Genomic DNA, 27,153 nt, shown 5'->3' with positions numbered 1-27,153 from the left:
CACTGTGCCAACTGCTTTTGCTAGAACTGAAACCAAAGTAATTTTAAAGTATTTCCCAGGTCAGTCAGAATAGCAGGTGTGGGTTGTTTTGGTTTATTCTAAAAAATATCTAATTATATATAACCCCCCTAGCCTCCAATAAAATCCATAGTAAAAATACTTCATCCTTTTGCTCCAGAGTTTTTTTGAATCATAAGCTTACAGGGATTTTGGGCCAAAACCCAGAAGACTAAAGCTTGAGAAGCACTGAGTGCATCTAAATCCTAATAGTTCTAGCAAGGTTAACACCATTTGGGATTTGGTTCTACATCTCCGTGAAGTGTCCTTTCAGACTTCCCACAATCCTTCACTTAAAATCTTCTCAATCAAAAATCTTCACAGCAAAATCATTACCCCTCTCCTCCCTCAGAAACCAGACATAATGAGCTGGAAAATGGAGCAGGTCTGTAACACCAGAAGTTTCTCAGATGTTCCCCATCCATCCCTGTGTCTTCTGACACACAACACTGCCTCTGCCATCTCCCCTTTTCTCATCCTGCCCCTAGATCAGCTGAGAACCCTGAAATTCCCCTGAAAGTCAACTTGGCTCTTCCCTTTACAACATTTCTACACAGGGTTGTTTTCAGACTAGCATGATTAGCTCACTCACATGAAATATGGTTAATGATTCTTCCAGTTTCACTGCTGATGAAGGGGGCAGTTAGTGTGTGCTCCCACAGTGCCTAGCACACCAGGGCCCCTCACTAATCCCATAGTGGTTTTGTTTCATCTGGCAGACAACACTGACTCTGGCCCATCTCTTCATTTGTTGCAGGCAATCTGTTTGACAGAAAAATAAGGTTAAAACCAGGAGAGGAGGGAATGACCCCATTACCACAACCACTTCAATATCAAGGCCTGGAACATTTGTTGTTTGGCTTCAGTGCTGACGGGTTGTCACAAATACACATTGGTTATGTAGCATAAAACATTGGGAAAGGAGCATCACTTTCCAGTAGCATTCACAGTTGCAGTGCTCCTGTTCCCTCCATTACTGTGCTGGGAAACCACAGCTTGCCAGGGCATCCCACGGATCTCTTTGTCCACTGCAGAGTGGCTTCTTGCTCCACACAAAGCTGGCCAAAGCCGTGGCTGCTATCTCAGAAACACAGCACTCCAGGACTAATTATACTGCTTCCCCAGGGACAGTCAGACCCATTTCATTAAAGCCTCCATTGTGGCCTGCTGAATGGAACAGGAGCTCTTAATTAGGAGGGGGAAGTGTGTGCCTGAGGGCGGTCCTACCCACCCACCAGGGGCTTTCTGTTTTATCTCTCCTGTTCCTCCTGGGAGAGTGAACTGTTCAGCAAAACATGACATACACCCTATTAATATGATGTTTGTCCTGTTAAAGTCAGAAGCAACAGCAAATGGAACAAGATCATTAGCTGCTTAGAACTTTTGCTGTAATCCACTGCATATTTTGTGTTCTGGGAACATCCCTCCAGCTGAGGAGGTACTCCCTATCAGAGAGGCAGTTCGACACTCACTTGGAAAAGAACCCAATGGCCATGTGGGGCAGCTTTCTTGAGTGCCTCCTTTGCAACCATCTCCTGCCTTTGTCCTAGAGAGATGTTACAAAATCTTCCAGAGTCTATAGTGAACCTGAACTTTTTGCCTGCAATAGAAATAACTGGGGAAGGGTGAGTGACAGAGGGGGAGGAGATAGGAAAATTAGCAGAGCAGAAAGGAAAAAGAATGATAATGCCCCCATTAATTTCACTATCACTTCTGTAATGCGTTTTACTTCCTCCGAAGCACTTCACTAAACCCTTACAATTTCAACAAGCAAAATTGCGAGCTCTCAACAGTGGCCTTATTGCTGGTATTAGAAAAAGCCTGCAGAAATCTGTTCCCTTGGTTTTAAGATAATGAACCTTTTGACATTTTGATAGATGCTCGGCATTGTTACTGAGCTTTAGAAACTCTTATGGGGGGTACAGAGCAATTCCCTCATGAAAAAGGGAGCAACATGTGGTAGATATCACATCAGTTTTTTAACTGATTGGTTCAGTGGGTAAATGCACAAGCCTCTCACCTTGTGAGGCCTGAGCTTAAATTGAGCACAGTGAGGTCACAGCTGTATTAACCTGGTATTCTCACTATTGTCTGTGGGAATAGTAATCCTAAACATAAAGCCACAGAGCCCTATACAATTGAATATAGTTTGTATAATGACCATTATTTAGTCACAGGGGGCACAAGATTACATGAGCATGGAGAAAATTGCCCTCTGGCCCTCATCTAGTCAAAAGGTAGAAAACAGTACAAAGGAAACCTGCATTATGCCAAGCAGAGGAATGCTCAGTCTAAAGATTTCTTCACACTGAAGTGCTTATGGCTTTACACTTTTCACCCGCCCCATTGCCATGAATATGGTGGGGGTGGAAGAAACTTCGGAACTTGAATCTTCAGCTGAAAATAAACTGCCCAACTTTCCCACAGTAATGCATGTTCCATCCTAATGACAGATGATTCCAGAAGGCTTTGTGCTCTTCAGTAAAAAAAATACATCTACACATATATGTGTGCAGAAACACATACACACAAGCTTATAACCATGCATCCATTTATCTACATTTCTAGCCCTGCATGCTCCATTTCACTTTGAGAGCAATTTTTCTTTCTTTAATAGGAAGACAGTTAAGTGATCCTTGAACCAGAAGTAAATAAGAGGCTTACCTATTGTCTCTCATGATCCTCAAGTGGATCTAGTCATAAAGTCAGGATGAAAAACACAGGACTGGTTGGACTGCTCTCTTCTTAGCATTTTGCTAATCCATTCTTGTGCTTTCACATACCTTGAGCCAAGATTTTCCTTCACAAAGTTCCTATACATGACAAAACATCTGCCAAACATAGAAGATATTTCTTGATAAGTACTTCAAGTCTAGACCATTCTCAGTCTTGAGCATCAGACAGTAATGGCATAACAGTCACTTCATCAAAGAAATCATCAGGAGAGTGAACTGAAAGCAAGAAGGGAAGCAGGTGGTAAAGCAAGAGAGAAGATGATCTTTCCTATTTCCCTGCAGGATAGTGGCCACCTGACAGAAAACAGCAAATTCTGAATGAAGAGAACCTCTTCCATAAGTGAATCCAGGAAGTCATTGTATGCAGGCAATACTGACACATACAGCCAGGGTAGCTGGGCAAAAGAAACACCCAGGACAAAACGTCCATTCTCATAAGTCATATAAAAATGGGTAAAAACTGGATAAAAACTGGGTAAAAACTGTGATGCTGAGGTGTGGAGCAACAAGTCTATTAGGCCATCACTTGGGATCAAAAGACAAAAAGAGTACAGCTGGAAAACCACCGTGTCAGTATCCACAGCTGAATCTTTCTTGGTATCACAGAGTTTTCAAAGGGGAGACCTGAAAAATTGTCATTCTGTGGGGTTACCTACCAGCTCTAGTACCATAATGAGAACTAACACTGAAAAATACATTTTAACTATTAATAGGATAGCTTACTGTATGTCTATTTATCAATGACTATTCTCCTCAGGTACCTATATTTAATCTAAAAGAAATCACAATCACAGGTCTCCAAATATTCAGTGACTCACATCTTACCACACTACCCCTTCATAAACTCTTCACCGGGAGAACAGCCTATGAAGGACCACAGTAATGGATCTCACATTCTGATTGACCACCCAGTTTTAGAAAATATTTGCTTGCTTCTTAAGATCTGAATTTGTCAGACACATGCAAGGCACCACCCTCACCCACACTTGCCCTGAAAAATGAACCCTCAGATTTCATACCTCAGAGCATACAACATTCTGTCCTGATGGATAATATTATTAGTTTCTGAAAAGAGCTTTTTTTTTTGATGACTCCTGGGAGAACTTTTCCTTTTCTGGATATTTTGAGTCCACCCACTCCTTCCATTTCTTGGTGGATCTTTAAATATCTTTATCTACCCCTCTGAATACATCCATCACTGCCATAGCCTGGAAGCATGCCAGAGATACATAAATACAGATGTTTTACCTTTTGCATGATGAGTGAAACAGGATGACACTGATACTTTTTGAGGTATGTAAAAGACCCTAGTGCAACCAAGGAACTCAGGACTTGCCTTAAAATACAAAATAGCATGTCTATGCACATAAGCACACACGCATAAAAATAATATTATTGATAAGAGTTTACTTTGGTTGGTATTGCCATTGTCTGCTTACTGTTAAACATCCAGATATGACAAACTGGAAACTTGTATGGGACATTTACTACAGTAAGGAGTGGCATGGAGGTAAAAGACTATTCTTAGGGGAGTCGAAATATCATGGTAAAACAGAATTTCCTAGCAAGATACAATATGTGATGTCTAAGGAAAAAGGCACTAAAATAGCAAAGAAAACCCTGCTTTGAAAACATCACTAGTTCTACTAAAAAATTGTGGCAGAATGTATGACTTTATCTGAAATTGTCTAGTTGAGGCATGTATCCAAAAATAATAACAAAAAAAGATTTAGAACTGGAAAGCAATTTCCCCAAACTACTCTAATGGTACTCCATGGCTGAGTAGTTAAAAAGTGAACAGGACTCTTGTGTGTTCAACTCTGAAAGAAAGAAGGAAATCCAATTCAAGGAGTTATACATCTTTACTTAGAAGAATCTTGACAGCATGTAAAATTGAAAAAGGTCATCAGACTTGCTTCAGAGACACTTCTGCCTCCCAGTACAACCAAGCCCTGACTTTTTCCAGGGCATACAGGTACTAAAATTAAAAGGAAAAACAACAGCCTGAATGTTATTTGGATATGTATCATTTACTTCTTACTTTTTATGCCAGATCAATTTCAACCCTAATTATCCAACTGCAAGCAGTTAAGTCATGCTGTTTATCCTCAACTTAGCTTCATGAAGTCATTGCAACATTTTAAATGAAAAGAATTACAGGATAGCATCTTTGGAATTTCTGCAATTACTATTGATACTGAAGCAACAGTCATCCTGTGTGAGAAACTGCACAATCACAGAGTTTGGGCACAGGCATCACCTTCCAGAGAAGAAACAGCAAATCCAGTAAATGTCAGCATCACCAATATGAAAATTTTTCCTCACCTGAAAATCTGTTCGGGCCAGGAAAATGAGCTTATTGACTTCAAAAAGCCTGTGAAAAGAAAGGTTGAATATATGACAACGTTTCTCAGGTTAGAGATACAACCACTGAATATCCCCTGATTTTTCAGCCATTTAATTGCTTTGTGGAAGATGCATTGAAGGCCTGAAAGTTAGTACAATCATTTTTATTTACTTGAATTTTCTTTTTTTTTCTTTTCTACTCATAAAATAATCAATTTCTTGCTGTAGGCTCTTATAGAGAGCAGACCAAAGCGGTGCAAAATGCAAGAGGCTGACAAGAAGCTTTTAAAAGGAAGCTTTCAGCAAACCAGGGGTGAGAGCTGCAAGCAGCAATACTCTTCTGCTTCCTAATTTAACTCAGCGTGGAGACTCTCTCACTTAAGCAAGCTGGTAATTTTACAGTGGTTGATCTCCCTTGCTCACAGCACTAGATCACTTAGTAGATTTACGATGGGGAATTGTTTATCCAGAATTCTTCCAATCCCTTCCTGACCCTGTGGCATGGCTTAACACAAGGAAGGTAAACTTTTGCTAGCACAGTCAGAAAACACTGCCAGGATGGAGGCAGCCAGCAAAGAGACCCGTGGGGATGTACTGTGCTACAGACCAGCAGGAGATCTCATCGTGTTCTCTTTCCTCAGACACGCAGCCCTGCCAATGTAAACATCTGGTACAAGCAATAACTAATGTATCAGGCATCGCTGCTGGAGGCAGAATTCTGTTCCTTGCACTTTGAAACCAAGTCAGCAAGAGACATCTTTACCTTCAGTGAAAACTGGTAGATGGGGCTGACAGTGCCCAGGCTGATATGCCCAGAGTAAGGAGAGGATGCTCTTTTGGATGTCAGTCTGTAATGCTCTTTGTCATGTTAACCTGAACTTCATTTTCTTTGGCTTCAGCTATCTGAATGATGACAGTTGTCTCAATTTTTTTTTATTATGCCATGGTTGTCCCACACAATTACCAAAACACTCCTAATCATACAGAAAAGAATATAAATATACTCTAGAAAACTGACTTTATTTCAGACAGTAGCAAATATTTTAAGGAAGCAAGTTTCTTATCTTAGACAAACATTAGGGAATAACTGCTCTCTATAACAATATGCCTTTTTCAACCTGTGAAAACATGACAATCATATATTAGTTTGTGTGTTCAAATTCCATGCTGATATTTATTAACTTTATGAGTACCAGTTCAAGCACCTGAAAAAAAAAAAAGTCAAACATGTGACAACCACATAGTATAGATATGAAACTGAGAATATAGGGAGGACAGCTCTTTCTGGACAGACAGGTATTTGACTATTCCTATTCTAGCTCATAGAAACATTACACTAAAAATAATTAATAATAAATGTTTTATTGGTGACCTTAAGCAGTTAGAACCAGTTCAATTGTTATTACCTTGTGTTGCATTTTTGTTGAGGTTGACTTTGCTGATTTGATTTTCTTTACAAGTTCACTGTTGTCTAAGAGACTGTCCTGGGCAGCTGACAGGCTGAGCATTCAGTCATCCTCCAGCTGCCTGAGCTCAGCCATGAAACCATTCTGCTGCTTGGCCAGGACTTGCAGAGGGAGTGAAAACACTGTGTTTAAACAACCACCAGCAAGAAATAATGTTTTATAGCATTTGTGAGCTATATTTTCTGTTTAACTACATCAGTTGATTTGATTTAATTTCTGAAAGGACAATTTACTTTCTGTCTGGTGTACTAGATCTAAGGTTCTGGACACCCAAAGTGAGAAGGTTCAGGTCATCCTGGACTAGACATTTATCTCCCTCCTAGTGTCCTTCCTCCTGAGACTACACTGAAGGACTGTGATCTTACCAAGGATGACAAGCAGTAATCTTCGTGGTTGCCGAGAAAACCAGAGAATAGCACAAGTCTGGAGAACCTCACTTTGGCAGCAGAGTGGGAAAACATTTCCATAGTGTGCTCTGCTGGACTGACCTTCTGACAGTGTAAGAGCCTGACTAGTCTTGTGGAGAGTTCTCAATCTGACTCTGACTCACACCAAAAACCCTGGGTGATCCAGCCCTTGTAAGCAAGCAATCCCAGGTGGAACAATGTGCAGATGCAGAGGTAAATGGACAGCTGTTTTCAGATCATATTCCCAAGTATATGACTTTCATCCTTCAAGGGGTAATGGAACTCCCTGACCCAGTTTGCCCTTCCATGAAGCAGCAGTACCTCAAACAGGTGGAGCAAATCTTTGCAGATGAAGTTAGTTAATTACATGAGATAACTGGAAAGACACACTAGAGAAACAGGAGGTATTCTTGCTATTCATTTCACACCCCTAAGTATTTTCTTTTTCTTTTTTATCTCATAGATTACAGTCTGCCCAAAGTCCTTCCTATAACCACTTATAAAAGCATTTCTCCTCATAGGTTACTATACTATTGGTATGACTGCAGCAGCCAGAGAACTGCATCCTTGCAGGAATAAATGATGATTTATTAGCCAAATGCTTCAGCTCCTAACAGTGCCATCATGTCCTCGTACAGACTGGTATGAAATTTTATTTACACTTATTGCCTCAAGATTGCTGAAGCACAAAGCCCTGCAGAGGGCTTTAATCCTGAACTGTAAATTAAATGCAATGCACAGAGCAAACCAAGCAGTAGAGAGAAGTGTGGGAATAATATCACAATAAATTTAATTTCTAGCGGAGCTTTAGGTCAAGACAAGCCCTTTGGGAGCACAGATTTGCGCAAATCAGTAGAAGTACTTTCTACACTTTGCACACCCTTAAAATCTTTCTGATATGGGCTACTAACAATTACTGTGCAGCAGATCCAAACAGGCATATTAATTCTAGCCTTAAAATCTCAGAACAGGCAACAGACAAATCAAAAAATAGTCTTTACCTCGCATTTTTGTGAGTCTTGCCTTTCAGCATAAACAACCTCAGCCAACAGCTGGTCTTCCAGCCTGTCCCTGGTGACAGTGAAATTAATGAGGGTGGTCTGAGCCTGCAGTTGTGGCTTGTAAGTGAGGGTTAGCCAGTTTAGTGTGAAGGATGAGATGAAAATTCTTGTTGAATACACGTTTTTTGCCTTCAATCTTGGTACATCTGGGAAGGAATAAAATGCACAAGAATGGGAATCTCACTAAATTAAAACCTCATAAGTATCTCAGATTGCAAGCGATGGGTACTGTATGACCTTAGCAGCATAGGAAATGCATACAAACCAAATTTTAGGTGCCTGCAACTTAAGAAATTAAATGAGTGTGGTTGAACACACCAAAAGTATATGAAAAATACACAGAGTATTTCTTAATTGGTGTGGTTTCATTTGCATATGCAACAGACACAGGGAGATTATTCACTGCTGTCCTGAAGAGTCTGTGGCTTGGGGATAAATGTCTGTCATAAATTAGTTACCAGAAACCTAGCAAAGTTTTCAAACAACTGCCAATGAGATAGTTGTTAGTTTTTACTATAATTTCCTTAAATATATACCTTTAAGAACTAAGCAGATACATGTATTTATAACACACAGATAGTGACTAGAGAAGAGGGAATGGCTGGCAAGTGAAACAGCAAAAATAATGTTTTTTTAAGGTAATTTACTAAATGTTTCATTCCAAATTAATGATTTGTTCGATGAAAGAATGAGTTGTAATAGGTTCATTTGTTACTTACTGAAAAGCTGCCATTTCCTGATCCCTTGTCTTCAGTGAGGAGTGAAGCCTGTCCTGTGCAGCCACACTGCTACGCTGAAGTACCATTTTGTAGCCCAGCAGTGAGGCAACATGAAGTTCACCTTCCTACTTCTGTGGCACAGCACCAAAAAAAGAAAAGGGAAAGATTGCTTGTAGACTACTGAAAAAAAAAGGGAAAGATCGCTTGTAATCTACAATTGTAGATTGCTTGTACTGTGTGTCTGGCCTGGTGTGACCCAGTGACACAACTTTTTGTCATTGACTTGCAAAGTGAACAGTGTGTCAATTTTCAGGATTCACTTGCCACACATGAGCACAAACCCAGTATTTTCTGTACAGCAATTGTTTTGAATATTCTCTGGCAGAAAAGGAAACTCAAATATTAGTAATAAAACTCTGTTAAGAAAAGGGTCAATAGAACATATATAACATGAAACACAGATAGACAGAAACTCTTTCATAAAATTCAAATTGGCATTTTTTAAATCAGTTTTCAAAGTGATTGCATTAGCATATATACTAAACACTTAAAATGCAATTCATGAAAGTCACATCAGAACATGAATAAAATAAGAACATTCTGTAGAAATTTTAACATTGCTTTCTTTCTAGGCTATCACAGGGATTTGCCAGAGCCAGGAACATAGATTTCATCTTTTAACACCGCTGCCTGCTTCTGACATGCCCTTAGCCAAAAGACACAGTGCATTTAAATGAAATGGTGTGCTGAGACCCTTCTCCATTACACCAGGAATAAGGAAGAAAAGACAGTTGGTTATGATATACTTTAAGTGAATTCCTTAAGGAAACCTACTATGTCTAGTGCTGGGAAATCCATGATTCTATAAAACTCAGCATGAGACATGCATGTTATATAATACTGACATGAAAACTACTGAAGGTGGGTTTTCCAGGCTTATGCTTGAAATACTGCAATAATTTAGCCATATGGTCATGCCCTTCAGATTATACGACCTATCTCAGGTGGACATGAATTCACTGTCCAGTTCTGCAATGTGGTCTCTCTACAGCCTTCAAAACTGGCTGCAGCTGGAGGGAACAAAACTGCAGAGTTTGACATGGAGAAAGCAATCTTGCTTTGCTTTCAAGACACACACACAAAAGAACCCCAAGAGATTTGACAAAAGACAAGTTCTTCAGCTTGCTTTGTCAGAAGAAAAACCTTTGCTAAGGGATTTCAGAACGTCTATGTGGCAATATAACAAGCATTAGAGTTCTGGATTCAAATATTTCCTTTAGGAGTTCTCAATTCTCAGAAGCAATAAATAACCAATTTCTGTGATTATCACCTATGAAAGGCAAAAACCACATAATGACTCAGTGGGTTTTATTACTGCAGCTGTTGTAGGTTTTCTGTTAATTACAGATTTGGGAAAAAAATGCTTTGTTATTGCTCTCGCACGGTTCAAGAGTATAAGCAACAATGATAAACAGAGAGGTGGGGAACCCAGTGGGATGACTTCATTTTTTCCAGTAATATATATCTCTTTAGAAGTTAATTCTTAATTATGAAGAAATGCAGCAATATAGGCACAAATAATGGAAGTCCATGATAGAAGGAATATCAAAAAATAATCACCAAACAAATTTTTAAAGACAAGTTCTACTTTTGGCAATGTTTTCTTTGTAATATCCTCTTCCATCAGCTGATGCAGATAGCATGTATGGAATTAATGCAACACTCTACCCAGGAACAGACATAGCATACTTCATGTAAGTCCCAGCTCCCTAGTATTTAAGAAAAAAGGTAAATTAAAGAGAACTTGTTCTCCACCATTTTTTGTTACTGTTTAAATTCTCATAGATTTTGGAATAGAGTAGATTAAGGGATTCAAAAGGTATTTACAAAGCACTTTAAAAAACCTGTATATGCCTAGAGGTATAAGTTATTTTTAGCAAAAGCAAATATAAAACCAAATAATTTCCAGAAGTTAACATGAGCACTCACCTATGAGAAGACTAGAACTAGTGCAACATCTTGTCTGATCTGCCAAAACTTGATTTATTGACACAAGGACCTGCTACTCCCTTGTGTATGTTCTGCCTAAGGTAACAAAGCCTAGGGCTTTCAAAGAAAGGATCTCATGAAGATGAAAAATTTTAAATACAGGAATATGACTGCATATAATGAAATGTCTCAAGAGTTTATGCAAAATCTTTTCTTAGCAGATACGTCTATGCAACAAAAAATTAAAGAGTACCTTTCAGGGCAGATGTTCTCCAAAACACACCGTAACTCAAAAAGGCAGAATGGTAGGATAGCTTCCTGCAGTGAGATGTTTTGGATCAGCTCAGCAAGAATGAAAAAAGTGATAAATTTTTGGACAGGAAAGAAAAGGGAAACAATATTTTTCAGTGGGAAGAAAGAGGGATAAACACATTTTCCAAAGGAGCCTTCATTCAATTCCTGCTGCTTAAAATTAAAAGCTTCTGGAACCGACTTGCAAACCCCAACAAGTAAGGAAGTTGAATAAATCAGGTGAAAACAAGTGCAGAATGGAGCTGTTACTAGGCAATCTCGGTTGGCAAACTGTGCAAGTTGGTCAAACTTGTTCAGTGGGAAAAGCACTGCCTTGAAGTCGCACAGCTGGTGAGATGTTCAAGGCAAGGAAAGCTTCTCCCTGTGGAGAAGCTGAGCGAACAGTCTTGCTGTTTCATGAATAATAGTCATGCCTCATAAGAATGGAAACTTGTTCATACAAGCTACATTTGCACATAAATCAAATTTCAAGACATCCTAAAGAATCTTTTAATAACCCAATCTTGCAGCTGAAGAGACATGACTACCTCTTTGTGACTGCGCAAAGGAGTTCAGCAAGTGTAACAGCTCGTGCGAATGCAAATAGGAGCCTTAGGAGCAATGAATTTATTCCTCTGTCTTCTCTCCTGTGAGTCAAAATAGCATTGATCTGTTATAGTTAATGCTCATAGCCAGTGATTTCCAAAAGAGCGGTGCTGGGGAAATGAGACAGGACACACACAGGTACAATTCAAATATTGAGGGCCATCCATACGAAACCTGTTCAATGGCATCATTCCTTGTATAGCAGGTGAGGGCCAAAATCCAACACCATACAGAATTGGTACCTGTTTACTTTTATGCCTTGATTTATACACTCCAAAAAAATCAAAGTATTTGTATATTGAATAATTTTTGCATACATTGCTAACACGTTGCACCAAAATTTTATTTACTTTTTTTCTTGTGCCTTCCATGCTTACATAAAGCTATGTAATACAACTGCGATTTTCTTAAAATTACTTTATTATTTTTTCTTTTCTCTGTCTTGTCAAAGCAAATATAATGAAACATTTAAAATGAAATATTTTAACAAGAATATTAGCATTTTAAAGCCATTTTGAACATAAGGCCCCAGTCTAAAGAATTTCAGCAACAACTGAACTGTTTTGTGGCTCCAAATTGAAAAATAAAAATGTATCCAAATTTGAACACCTAAAACTTATTAGGTTTCTAAATATATAGTAAGGCTCTTAAGCATGAATTCTGCTTTTCAGAGATAACAAGTACCTTTAGTTCACCCTATGGTCACCTGGTTTTGAGGAAAATATAAATGTATCCAACTGAAGTTCTCCAAGGCTGAGAATTTCTTTTGTAGGCTTAATTCAGAAAAAATACCAGGAGCTGGTGTTACAAAATACCTTTGGAACGAAAGATAAGAACCATCTTGCAAAGAAGGGGAGAGGTACTTTTATGAAGTGCTTCACAGATCAGCAAGTTCTCTAATAAACAGGCTAGTAAATTTGCTTTGGAAGGAGTACATGTTGATAAATCTCCCTTGCTATGCTTTCTGTCGATTGATATGATAAGATATATTTTACTTAAAATTAGGATTGTCTGAAGCTCAGTGAATTTAATTATTTGTAATTATCCAGTTGTTGTCAGTATGTGGCCATTTTATGACAGTGGTATCTACTGTGTGGGTCAGGTTCAACTGTACATCTTTTCAAACACAGAATTAATGTACTATTGATGAAACCATTACTAGAACCAAATTAAAGTCTGGGCTGATGTATTGGTCCATGGGGTGTTGTCAGACATGAAAAGAGTAATTAGTATTCATTACTTCATACTCTACAACATTCCAATTATTAATGAACTTCAACTGCTGGACTGCACCATATCTATCACAAATACCTTTCTAGTCTTTCTTTATTAGGAAAAAAAATTCAAAATACCTGACAGAACTACTAAAATAAACAAATGACAGAAATGAATTGAGAGTGATGCAAACTCTGCTTATTTGGTAATAAATGGGGTATATAATGTGTTAGTATATCTATATTGTGGGGTATATATATATATATATATATATACACACACACACACACACACGAGCACCAAAGTGCCCCTGAAAGGAGACTTGGCACTTTCAATCAGGCACAGAATGTTGGGTCATGTAACACTGCCTAAAATATTTGGCAGAAGAACCTATTTTTGAATAGTTTCATATATTTGCTTTTGTGTCCATGTACACAGCTCCATTGTGCTACATGGAAGCTTTTGCAAAGTAAATGCAAAATTATATTGCTGTGACCCTTGTCCTTTTCAATCCAACTTCTTTCTATTGTTCACATCCCTCTGTCTCATGCCTTAAAGATCTGCTAGCCTGTAGAAAAATGCAACAAAGAAGGATCATTTCAAGGTCCCCCAGTGCAGGGCAAGAGTGCATCTTCCAGGAACTTCATGTATGCAAGGAGATTTGAGCTGCTTTTCACTGCTTAGATTCACCAATGCCTGAAATATGGGAAGGGGGGGGGGGGGAAGGGGTGAGATAAAGCTCGGGTAATTTGTCCAAAATAAGATAACTTTATTTCTAATTTCTTTCATACTTTCACTTTTGACAATCTGAAGCTGTGCAAGTACTCTAACCACTCTTTGACCAGCATTTGAGATACATCCAGAAATGCTTCAGGAGTATGCCTGGCTTTGTGCCAGAATAAACCTCACATTCTCCAACATGAAAAATCTAGCTTGTTGATGTGTTGCTTGCAAACAAGAATAGAAGAGAGGAACACTTTCAGATTTAGAAGTAAATTTGCATTTGAGCAGAAACAATGACATGGCATTTCAGTTCATCAGATGAAATATTTAATGAGGTCTAAAAAGTTTACTCTTGAGCAACCACGATTCAACATTATTCTTTAGGCTGACCTCTGCATGGAGGACTCAACAACTACATTCAAAGTTTTTGTGAAAAGTTATGGAAGATATTACAGACTGAAATTCTCTTGCACCAAGTACAAACTCCTTAATTTTCCCTGTTATAATCCTGAAAATGTGTATCATACATCGATACAGTATTTTGATTACAGTTTGAAAACTGAGAACATACTTTTGCTACCTAATAAGATGCAGGCACTAACATTTTAATATCCACTCATCAGCAGGTTTTAGCCATGGCAGTTTAAAAAGAAGTCATGTATTTCACCAAGAGTTGAAGCACTAAGTAAAATGTGGCAATCAAAGAAATGTAGATATGTTGGTTATAGAAAGATTTCCTTTATATAATATAAATGGCAAAGCTTTTCTAAAAGCACATGGTTAAACCATGGAAAACTATTCACAAAGAATTGCCCACTGTTTATGTGTTTGACAGTTTTGAGTACTGCATCTTTCTACATATACTCTTGCTACTCCTCATATAAAACAAAAGATATATTGCTTTTATTATAAGCAAATATGAGGGTATAGTCCCACATGGAAGACACTGGAATTGACATAGAGATATTGGGGGAGCCTATATATATACACATATATAAATATGTATATATGTATATATACATATATAAATATGTATATAATATATATATATATATATGTATATATACATATATACATATATACATATATAAATATGTATATTATATATATATATATATATATATGTATATATATAATATATACATATATAAATATGTATATTATATATATATATATATATATATATATATATATATATCTTTTCTTATCTCTTTGAATTTATGTTCTTGTGTTACAGATTTTGGTATATCCTCATCTAAACTACAAAGAATTTGTTAAAGGGTTAGAATTTGAATGACCTGGGAAAAATCTGTATCCACAGGCATGGAAAAAGGAGTAGGCAATAATGGAAAGGTAAGTAAGCACAAAATATAGCTCCACAGAATGGGGTACTACTGAGTATGAATGAAAAATCATGATTATTTGTGATGGTTGGAAAAAGAATGAAAACCAGACCAGGACAGATGAGGGAAAAGAGCTGATTCAAAGGAACAGACAAGCTGCTAGGTGATTAAGATTTATTTTAAAAATCAAGCATTACTATGATAATTTACTGTAATTGTGCATTATATCTGGAATTTAGTAAAATAAACTCTGAAAACCCTTTGAAATGGAACATTATCTCCCCAAATCTAAGCAAAGATAAGACAATATATTAAGGGATCAGTTACATGCTAGTGCTATCAATTTACACAGAATTTAGTAATAACAAGAATTAAAACCATGTTTATTTACCAGGAAAGTACCCAGCATTGGCTTTTGCCTTGAGTGCTGCACATGCATGTGGGGTGTACATGCTGTGTTCTGCTGACTAAACCATAGACTGCAAGTAAGGTCTTATCATCAGACTTTGCACCTTACCTACTGAAAAAGTGATTTGACTCTCACACGAAGGGCACCTCAACCTCCACTTCATTTCCTGCTCAACACTTGAAAACAACATGAAGAGGGTGCCTTTTCAAGCACCATTTTAAATGGAAAATGATGCTATGGATAAATAAGCAGTGCTATGGATAAATAAGCAGCAGTATCGTGATATTTCACATCTTTAAGTAAGCGCATTCCAACAAACACCAATCCCTTACGAAAATTAGGGGAACTTGAAGGCAGTAAACATGAAAGCCAATTCTTCAGCCTGCACATATCCTTTCTGTCCTAGACGTACGACTAAGGTCAGCTCCATATTTATTCTTTATCCATTTAATTCCCTGTTGCTGGGGATCTATCATCAGAGGTCAGCACTCACAGTTTGTTAGAATAGTGGCATTTTCTGTTGACATCCTATCACCCTCGTTACCCCATGGCGCAGTCGTAGCATCATCCGTCAACATGGCAGTTAGGTCCAGGCCCTCGTCACAGGGAAAGCAGCCTTAGGATCAGAATTGAATATAATCATCCAGCAAGGTTACCAAGTAGCAAGACATGACTCAGTACAATGCACAAGACATTGTACTGGGGGGATATAAATTAAAGTAAGACAGAAAAGTAAGGAGGATCCCTGTGGAGTTTCAGATGAAAAGAATGTACTAGGAAATGTGACAAGAAGTGGTTTATCATATTTATAACAGATTTTAAAAAAAAGTGTTTTCTCTTAAGACATTTAGTTCATAAAAATATTTATAGTTCAATAAAGTTAAAAACGCACCATATATTATACATTTCAGAGCATTCTGATATTGCAAATTCAATGCTTATGTATGCTCTTCAGCAGCTATTTCTGGAACATAAATCAGTACTTATGCACAAAAAAACCCGAAAAAACCTCCAGGATTCCCATGGCATCTTATTAATACAGTTCAGCTACACTCAAAAGGCAGAGAATGGGGCCATCTCCAGGGGCAGAGGCAGCTGTGGAGCTCCCTGTGGGGCACCAGCTGCAGTAATGCTCTCGTGTGAGTGCCCCTTAGTAAGGAGGAGGCTGTCACAGAGCAGCCATCTCACAGCCATGCTCGTGGGATGCCAGCCTGGCACAGGCACTTGCAAGGAGATGAACTAAAATAGAAAGGGATCATCTGAAATCAGTGCTGACCAAGCAGGTATGGGTGGGAAGGGACATGCCTAAAGCAGTACAACAGAGCAAGAGAGTGAATAAATGTTATTTGGAACAAACAAGAAGGGGTGGTGGAAGCATAATAGAAGAGCTATACCAGATGCCTGGAATTTATTTTTTCCTTACTGAAGCAAATGGCAAAGCCCCACCAATTCCTTCATGGTGTTACTGCAGGCTTCCTTATTAGCGATTTTTGGATTGAATTCAAAAGCCATAAATAAATGAAAACACTGCATCATCAGTATTAAGTCTGAACTATCTTTTCACCCATTCAAAAATATCTTAAAAACTCTTCCATCAAATTTTCCTTCTCCCTGGACAAAATCCTCAGAGCTGGAATTTAGACTGGAGCTTCTTTTAAAAGTGTGCACTGAAACAAACATGCATATGTGATGGTTATTTATAATGCAAAGCATTACATATATTTAAGTTGATCCACATTTGCACAATTATTAGTAATAAGAATCGTACCATGCCTCTGGTGCAGTTTCTGTGGCATAGTGTCATAGTTAACATAATATTAGAGAATACATACCACCTTAAATTGTCTGACTCTTGATTCTAATCTCTGAGCCTGAAATAAACATAACTTTTGATGAATGTGCAGAAAATGCACAGGAATCCCAGCAGGCATACACTCCCCTCTGCAAAAATGCAACATATCTATCTCCCATGTGTAGCACTTTCATTGAAATATATCAAAAGAGTGAAAACATGATTTTTTTTAATCTTTGGACTGTGAGACAACCAATACAATCATTTCCATGAGCTGAAACACTTCATTGTGAAAAACAATAGCACTGGGGTCTTATCAGGGTTCCTAACATTAATTTTCACACAACGCAAGAAAAATATCTGAATATATAGATACATCTGTTGTCACTGTATCTGCACAAAACTGATACTTTACGAAATAGAACGACCTGCTGTTCCTTCTATAGAAGACTATTAATAAACATCTACTTTAACATTATTTTTCAAATGTATTTGTCTCTTCCACTCTTACTCACTTGCAGGAAAATAAACCTGAAATGAGCCATTTTACCTCACTGCTCTTCAGTGAAAGCATCTCAAAAAGTAAAACATCACAGTATGGTTTATTTCTATTCATAAAAATGTTCAATCCATTTCACAGGAATATTAAAAGAGTTAAGAATGACATTTATTTCCAGAGTCCTACTATAGAAAATATAGAGGGGAAGTTTTTCTACCATTCAGCACTAGGCTGCAAGGTAGAAGGAGGTTTCTGAGACAGGATTTTATCTGCAGACAAGTTTTTGGTGGAGAAGAACAGGAAGACGTTCCAGGTAAAGGAAAGCTCTACACAAATTAGTGACTGCTAAATTCTAGCATAAAGCAAATGTCTACAAAGAGATGTCCCCTCATTCTGAGTGCTGACCTTGGAAACTCGAATTTGGATTTCACTGTATTTCCAGAGGATCCTCATGACTCAGCTTACCTGTGGTGTCATAAATCTGTGACTGGAAATGAGGTGTGGCACATTTCACATATTTCTGAGAATAAACAACATTAATAATGATATAATGCACATAAGAAATAGGAAACAAGTAGGAAGGAGTGAGGAGCATTTGCACTAAGGAAGAAAGGAATAGTCCAAAGTTTCACAACAAAGGAGGGAGTAAGCTTTGCAGAGATCTAATCTAATCTAATCTAATCTAATCTAATCTAATCATTAGAATTTCTATGCATTTACTGAGTACTATCATGGTTTCCTCTGTGTACAGAAAAATGGAGATTATCATAACTACATGCTCTTCCTGGAGCTGAAAAGCTAAGCAGAATAGGTCTCTTTGTACAGCTCTATCATTTTTATAGCACTGGCTGTTACAAAAATGTCACCAAGGACAGACTTTGGCACTGAGAATTGGAAAGGGAACAGATATTCCTTTGACAGAAAACCTCTCTCTTTTACAGGTATTACAGGTATCTTTTACAGATACCTGTAGTCTGAGGAAAGTGCACACATCCACTCCATCCATCCATCCATCCATCCATCCATCCATCCATCCATCCAGGCACTTTTATATACAGATCTGTAGTTTGAATTTTTGAAAGACAGCAACTTTAAGAAACCATACACTTCATTGAAGACTCCCATTTTGCACAGTAAATTTTACTTTTTGTACCTTTAGAGAAGGAATCCAGAAATGTTCCATTGGCTCCTGGTGATACCATTTCATGAAGGGTCCAAAGTAAGACACAAATGCTGCTGTCAATAAGATGTCACCAAATAAAGTTTTTTTCTTGTGCTTTGAGGTTTTTGATGGACTGGCTCCAACACATGTTTTTGGACTGCAATGCAAAATTATAAAATATTATCTCCTGAGCACCATGGAAGTGACAGAATGTTTAATCTCCATGTTATTAACCAGAAGCACACAAAAGTACAACAGGAGAAGTACTCTGGCAGCAAGAGATACACTTTCAAAGACTGCAAAGGCTGGAAGTAATCCAGAATTTCTGGTGGTGATTTGAAACCTTTGAAGCTGAAAACAATACTATAGAAATCTTTTGCAAACATTCTATCTACTGATTATTTTCAGTAACTGGTGCTTTTGTCTAGATCAGGTATAGCATGGTGGACACACTGCAAGATTGGCAGGATCTGGTGTCCTACTTCCAGGGCAAGAATTTCCAGCAACATTCAGAAAAGGTAAGGAAACAAGAATATTAGAAGACAAAAAAGAAGAAGAAGCTGTTTCAACCTCAATAAAGATGTCACTTCTACTTTTGCTTTCACACTTGTTTTTCCAAGAGATAGTAGAGTTGGTGTCCCTGCCCATGGCAGGGTGTTTGGAACTTAGATGGTCTTTAAGTTTTCTTCAAACCCAAACCATTCTATGATTCCATGAAGACTTGCAGGCTGTTTTGCTCTTACTTATAGGTCTTCTTTTACCTACTAGCGACAGACATTTTACCCAGCTAAGGCTGCAATGATTTGGAATTTTGACAGGAGAAAAATTGAGAATGGCCAAACACACAGGTTTCCCAGAGAGGCCATGGAATTTCTATGGTCCTGGAGATTCTGGTCCAACCAATCCTGTTTGGACAATGGGGATGGATTAGATTTTCTCAGAAGGTTCCTTCCAGCTGCATGAGTCAAAGTTTAACTCTAGAATCGCTTTCTTCATATATTCTTTTTCCCACAGAGAGCCCTGGTTTCCATTGTTCTTCTGCAGAGCTCATCTTAACCTCGCTAACCCTGGGACATTTTGGATGAATAGTCAGAACTGGTCTCAGGTATTGATGATTTCTTTTAAGCAGCTATGTGGAAAGCTGTTATTTTTTTCCAGTTATGTGATTAACACCGCCCATCATCTATTTAAAATTTGAGCTGGTTACAAAAGAATTTCAGAAAAACCAAAGTGTCTTCTTTAAAGAAAGTTAACATTTAAGATATCAATCCTCTCTTTTTCAGTCAGGACAGTATTTGGCACATTTAACTTTGATTGTTCTGTATTTACAATTCCCAGCAAAGGAATGAACATATTCATAAATGCATTCTCAAATGGCTTCGGCATGGAGAGGGAGGTAAAAATGGATCAGCCATTAGAGTCCTCTTCAACTGGATAAAATTCTAGATGTAAAATAGGAATAAACTGCCATAACCTTTCTTCTTTTTTTGTATTGTTTGAAATACTGAAGATAAAATAAAGTTGTTTCATAGTGTGTTCACTTGCATTGGGAAACCTCAGGAAATCATTCTCCAGCTACTGAAGCAGAGACAGGGCCAGGCTGAAAGAAGGAAAGCACCTTAGAACTACATATAAGGACAGCCATTTACCCACTGTCCATACAGACATTTATTTTTCAGAGCAATGACTGTAATCAAATAATATTTTTCCAGATCTTTACAGGATGTAATCTAAATCAATGAAAATCTCTGATCAGAAAGTATCCCCTATACTTCATATAGTTTGATGTTAAATGCTTGGTTTTTTTGCTTAAGAGCTTAAAAGAAAACTCTTAAATGCGCTTTTTCTTGAAAGCTGTACAGATTATAAAATCAATCTCAAGTAACAACTTACTCTGATTTAAGAAATAATTTTCTATATGTACAAAACCTAAGTAAAAAAAAAGTTAAATTTTATATTAACGAATTATTTTCCATTTTTATTTTTCAGAAAAATCAGAAATACTTACTGAAATGGTTAAATATTCAATCTCGAGAAGACAGACACAGAATTGTATAATAACAGAAAACTCAAGCCCTTTTATTATAGAAGAGGAATGTGGAAGTTCTACTAAGAAAACAGAAGTATCTTTAATCAAAGTATGCTGCTTAGAAGAGCTAGCATGTATATGCTTCACAGTATAAACCCAGGAATTTGGTGAGTGAAGGCCTCCTAAACCCCAGTTCCGTTCATAAGAGATGCCCAACAAATGACAAGTAAAGGATCTTTCCTGTTGGGGGTTCTAACAGCAATCTTTGCAATGTAGCAGTTTTGTTTTGAAGTATTTTAGACATCCATTTTTGCCTACAGAAGTCATTGGATTTTTCTTTAAATCATTAACTGAGGGTAACAAGACAATAAATCTATTAATTTACAAGAGGGCTTTTTGATTTATCCACTTTCTCTTCTTGTTGTCACTGACTGGTAAGTCATAAACAATAAAGAGCACCCACCTCATTCTCCAAAATAGCTTTGAAATTTGAAGATTTGCTAAACATAGAATGATTGTCTATTTAAATCTTCAGTAATTTTACCATACCAGCCAAGCACCATAAATCACTAGTGACATTGGCTAACAAGGGTTTAAGAGTTGGAACATGCAGTGTAATAAATTTCCAGACAGTTAAAAATCACTATAATTTTATTCTAATGCATTATAGATTGCCTGTAATGTCATCCTGGCCGGGGTGACCCATTTCTAATTTTGAACAGCTGTTCAGCTTGGGAGTTAGTTAATGATTAAATATAAATTGCCTGATTTATTAGTCTGAATGGCTGAGCTTCCAGGTCAATGCTATATAGACAAAATCATCAGTCTTGATGCTTTTCAGAAGTTAACTGTCTCCTGTTCTAGTCAAAAAGAATTTATTCTCAGAGGAAAAGGCTTGACATTCTCAATTAATCCTTTCCAATATTTTCCCCCTTAACTTACACAATAAGATCACTAATAAAACCTCAAATTTTGGAGACAAACTTCTTTTAACTATGTGTAAATCTTCAAGACCTGGAGACTGACTATGGGCTAAGGCCACTGACTTCCACAGAGCTTCCAAAGGCTTTGGAGATCTGCAAGGCCAGGCCAGTAGGGACCATCTCAGGTATCTTGGAGCAAACAAAAGTTTTCATATACAGATAGTAACATCAGCTTCACTGTTTCTCTACCAAAGAAAAGATTATTTACATATTTTATATTTCTAGCATATGAATTTCAGAATCAGATTTAAAAAAATAGATCTGTTTTAATGGCCCTGGGGTTTTTTGAATAATTTTATGCTCTTACAATATTTTTTTCCAAACTGATTTAATATTGATTGCTAGCCCCTGATGAGATATTTGCAGAAACAAAAGTATCCACATGTTGGTCTGAGAAAGCAAGGTCACAGGGATTTCAAGAAATCCGACTCAAAATATTTATTCAGACTGCCTTGGGAACTCATGTAGTAGTGTAAATATTCCTAGTACTTTCTACTTCCTGTCATATACACTTATTTTTCAGAAAAGGAGTCATTAAAATTCTAGATGATGAACTGAGACAGCAATTTCTGTAGAGATGTGGGAGAGACTGTTCAGCAATGCTGTGGCTGACTTAAATGGTTCTGCTAAATAGGCATGTGGTAGCTTTAATGATGTTTGTCTGCAAATAAAGCTAATAATCACACTGAAATATATATAATTTTAACATAAATACATTTCATTCTTATTTAAAAATTATTAGTTTCTGTAAAAGGGAAAAAAAAACAAAAGCAAATAGCAAATATCTGACGGGTGCCTTCCACTTATTTGCAATCTAAAGTGCAACAAGGGCAGATGCAGGGCGACTCCATCCTGACCTGGAGGATTATTCAGTCTTTCTGCTCATTAACCAGAGGCTGCCCAGGCTGTCACAATGTGTTCACAGTTGTGTATAAATGTGGTGACTTAGTTATTGAGATTTCTCTCTAGCAATCATGCCAATATCAGTTGCTCAACAATATTTGTCTTTTAGGAAATACAATTGTGGTGTATTTTACATCTCACAATTTTATTGAGAGTTTATTTTTGGTTTGTGGTTGTTTGGTTGGGCTTTTTTTTTTCAACCTAAATGATTTCTAATAAGGGTCACCTTGTCACCTTTGTCATCCCCCACCTACCCTGTACTTCCCCTGCATCTTTTCCCCACACAATCTTAAAAAATTTAACTTCATGCTCAACAAAACATTTCAACTATTTAAAAACTCCCACTAGGATGAACATTCAGGGAAAATCTTCATACCTCAGGTCACTTAACCAGCCTGTTGGCTAGTCCAGTAATTTTGTTTGTTCTGTTCACATCATATTGACATCAGACTGCTTCTTCAACCACTTTCTCAAGTGCAGATGGGAGCTTATGTAGAAAAGGGATGGGTAAATAGTATAGCTAAGGTTTGTTTGGGGGTTTAGTTTGTTTTTTAGAAGTATTATTATTTTGATTTTAAATAATATATTTTAATGACAGTAATTGTACACAGTACCTTTAACTTTGAGGGACAAACTTCAGAGGAAATGTTTTGCTATATTCCCTGTTATTTTTCTGCAGCTCCTGGATCAACATAAGCACATCAACTAACCAAAATTTAGGTCAAAAAAACGCAAGACAGAATTATTATTTTAATTTTACATGTGGGCCTGTAGATATAAAAAGGTTCAGCAATTTACTCACGGGCAGACATTATAGCTAGTGGCAGAACACATGGAGATCTTCTGCACGCTGATCTGCACCTTCAGCCACGCTTCCCTGCACTCTGCTCAGAAGGCAGCAACATCCCTGGCTTTGCTTTCAGGGCTTTCATACTGCATGTGCCTCAAAACAAGTTGTCTCAAACTGATCTGTTTCTGTAGAGTAACTTACAGAGCTAACAACAGTGAATTCCACTTGAGGGCAAAATTTTCCTATTTTGGGTTAAATGAAACAACTGCAGCAGGAGCAAGGTGTGCATACCTCCACAAAAGCTGTTTTTGCAGATTTTGCTGGATTAAATACTTGGATCTCTTCTGCCAAGTTTGATGCTTGAATTGCTGGTGTGCAACCAGGAAATTTAGAAATCATTTATAAATTAAGAATAAGAAATTATTTGGCAAAGGGGGAAAGATGCATTTTGATTTCTTTAGGGAGAATGAGGTTGCCAATGCACTTTTTATGGTGATGAATCTTAAATTGAGAGACTAATGAGGACTTATACTCAATAAGGGCATCTGACAGAGATAGGCTATAAGTAAAATTTCATCTAACATTCTAACATCCAGTCTAACATTCGAGGCATAAGAAGAATGAACACAGTAACAGTTCTCTGCTCTTTTTTGGGACAAACTTAACTTGTAGACATCTCAAATTTGCTGTCATGATAACATAGAGCTGACTATAGTTAAAGTACACTCATCCATCAAAGGCTCAGGTGGTAAAGATGAGAGAGTGAGACAAACAGTAAGGAATGCCTCAATATCTGATTTTTTTTATACATAATAGTCTCCTTTATCAGAGCACTCCTTATTCTATGATTTTTGAATAGGAAAGTTGTCACTACCAAACACACCATTCCCTTTTGTCATTCTTTCACAGCATGTAACATAAATAAAGTCTAGCAATAGCAGAATTACATATTGCATTTTATACCCCAGCACCCTAAATTCTATAGGGTAAATAATGTATTTTAAAAACACTTGTTTTCAAATAAGCTAGTGCCAGGAAACTGTTCCACAAATCACAGCAGAGAGCTATTACTCTCCATTGCAAACCTGCTGGACTGTGCCCTTGTATAATCCTTTTCAGGCATGGAGTATATTTTAAGTTCTCTCATATATCAATAAGAATGACTATAATGATAAAAAATACAAATTACACCACTTGTGGGAAAAGGATCAACTTGGCCTAACTTTTTTAGCCTTAGCACTAAACTTTACTTTTCTTTTTTTTTTTTTTTTTCCACAGTATAGGCATACTTATTGTGATATATATTTGAACGTAAAATCATAATTTTCATTAATATTTTTAGCAGATAACTAGACTTGTGAAGGATTGAAATCTGATTTATTTTTACTCAAAATATTTATAAAATAATTTTGCTCGTGAAGAAACAGTCCTTTTTTCCTCTTTCCTACCTATCTTTCCATTCAATTTACTGTAAATACATAGCAATTGTTGGACTTGATGGGATATTAAAAATTTAACATGCAAGGAAGGATTGGTAGGCATCACCTTCCACAGAGTATTTTTTAATTGTATTCAGAACATTTTAAATGTTTAAAATTATGTGCAGTATTAGTATTAGTACCAGCCTGTGAATATTTACCATTAAAAAAATATTACTGTAACTATATTTATTACAATGTTGCCCACAGACCATAGACTAATTTTGATCAGAAATTACCTTTAAGATCACTGAGTCCGACTGTTAACCCAGCACCGCCAAGCCCACCACTAAACCATGTCCCTAAATTCCACATCTACACATCTCTGAAATACCTTCAGGTAAGGTGACTCTACCTGGGCACCCTGGTCCAGGGTTTGGCAGCCCTTTTGGTAAAGAAATTTTTCCTAATTCGCAATCCAATCATTCTCTGACACAACCTGAGGCCATTTTCTCTGGTCTTATCGCTTGTGGCTTGGGAGAAGAGCCTGTCCAGATCCCTCTGCAGAACCTCCCTACCCCCCAGCAGATCAATCCTCCTGCCCAACTTGGTGTTGTGAGCTGACTGAGGGGGCAGTCAATCCCCTCATCACTTCTCATTTAAAGATATATTCTGGAACTCATGAAAAGGGAAAGGAGCTCAGTCTAACTGTGCTGCCTAGGCTGAAGATGTATTATTGATTACTAACAGCAGCACTGGTTATCCTCACTGAGAAGTGCTAACCACAAAAACTTCCACATGAAAAATAGGTACAACTCTCCTTTCCTCTCTCTCTTTGCCAACAGAAAGAAGCTGAATTGTGAGTCAAAGAGCACAGCATATCCATGAATGCAGAAGCAGAGGTCACTAGCATCTGATGCTCTGTCTTCAAGTTTATTCTTCGGAAAATTGATAGAGGAAGATGGAAGAGACAGGCAAATAAATGACTGGAAGGGAACAGGGCAAGAAACGAACTGAAGAATAGGGGGCAATCCGGCAGACTGGATACAGTCAGCTGACAGCCCAGAGAGAGTGGTACAGAAAAATGTACATGTGTAGAGAGTGACCTTTCTTTAACATTAGAAAATTCGTGTGGTTATGGGCTATTGTATTCACACAACTCAGATAAGGACTAAGAGCTTTTTGCAGGCTGATAGGCTACACAGGGTTACCAGCAGCTAAGGTAAATACAATCTAAGTTCCTGTTGCCTAGAAGTGCCTGCTTGGTTCACTTTTCCCAGAAAAAAATACAAGTCTGCCTTCCTTTATACTAATTTCACAGACTTCCTTCAACAGTGAATCTTACCTTTAAAGCCTGACATGAGCCAGCTGAACAGGTTGCATAGGGCAGAGATCTGCTTTGCAAAATACTGAATGAAGATGTAAATCGAGCAGATCAAGAAGTACCATAGCTGGAAAAAGGGAACTGCTGAAACTTTGCTAGATGTAAAACCCTATAGAAAAGACAAAGAAAACTGGTGAATGTGTCTGCAGCATTTTATTTGAACTCTAAAAATGGATGATAGCAAAATGTCAGTGTTTTGTGCTGAATTTGCATCTTTTCATCAGCTAATCCTGGTTAATGCTACTGCTGTACATAACAGTCATCCCCATGAACAGCGAGTTGCACATAATTTTCTTCATCATATGGATTAATACAAGTTTCCAGCTGAGGAAGCCGAGCTGATTTTAAATGTAACATTGAACAGTGCAGTTCAGGATCATTGAATAGGGATGAAAATCTGCAGAGAAATTTATTCACTGTTGACCATGTTGTGCATGTTTAGATGGAGGAAAAGGATGACCCCAGAGAGCAAAGTGCAAAGACAGGAAAGGATCCTGCTCTGTACTCACCAGTCTGCAGATTTCATTCCATCTACTGAGCGTTTCTAATGAACTCAGACTCTCATCATCCTCTAATATTTCACAGACAGGAAACCAGGCACTAACCATCAGAGGAAATGCCTCTCTGAGCCCTAGAATTTTCTACAGGTGAAAATTTTTGGATTAGCCTTTTATAGAGTAGGTGTCACATTCCCAACTTTTTACAATTCTGGAAATATAAACTACCTTTTAAAATTCATAGATTGTTTGAAGTTTTGGTGCCTGCTAACCTGCAATTTGTTTTTTTTTTTTCCTCTTCTGGCTGCCAGTCCTGGGAAAATAACAAT

General features: G+C 37.5%; 1 pseudogene; it reads right to left on the bottom strand.

Annotated features, from left to right (window-relative positions):
* Nucleotides 1-27,153, bottom strand: part of LOC146441067 (dynein axonemal heavy chain 11-like) — a 65,308-nt pseudogene that overhangs the window by 19,995 nt on the left and 18,160 nt on the right.

This window comes from Lichenostomus cassidix, chromosome 2 (genome assembly GCF_008360975.1).
Source record: "Lichenostomus cassidix isolate B80296 chromosome 2, HeHo_3.0, whole genome shotgun sequence".
Taxonomy (NCBI): Eukaryota; Metazoa; Chordata; class Aves; order Passeriformes; family Meliphagidae; genus Lichenostomus; species Lichenostomus cassidix.
This window is presented reverse-complemented; position numbering and strand designations above follow the sequence as displayed.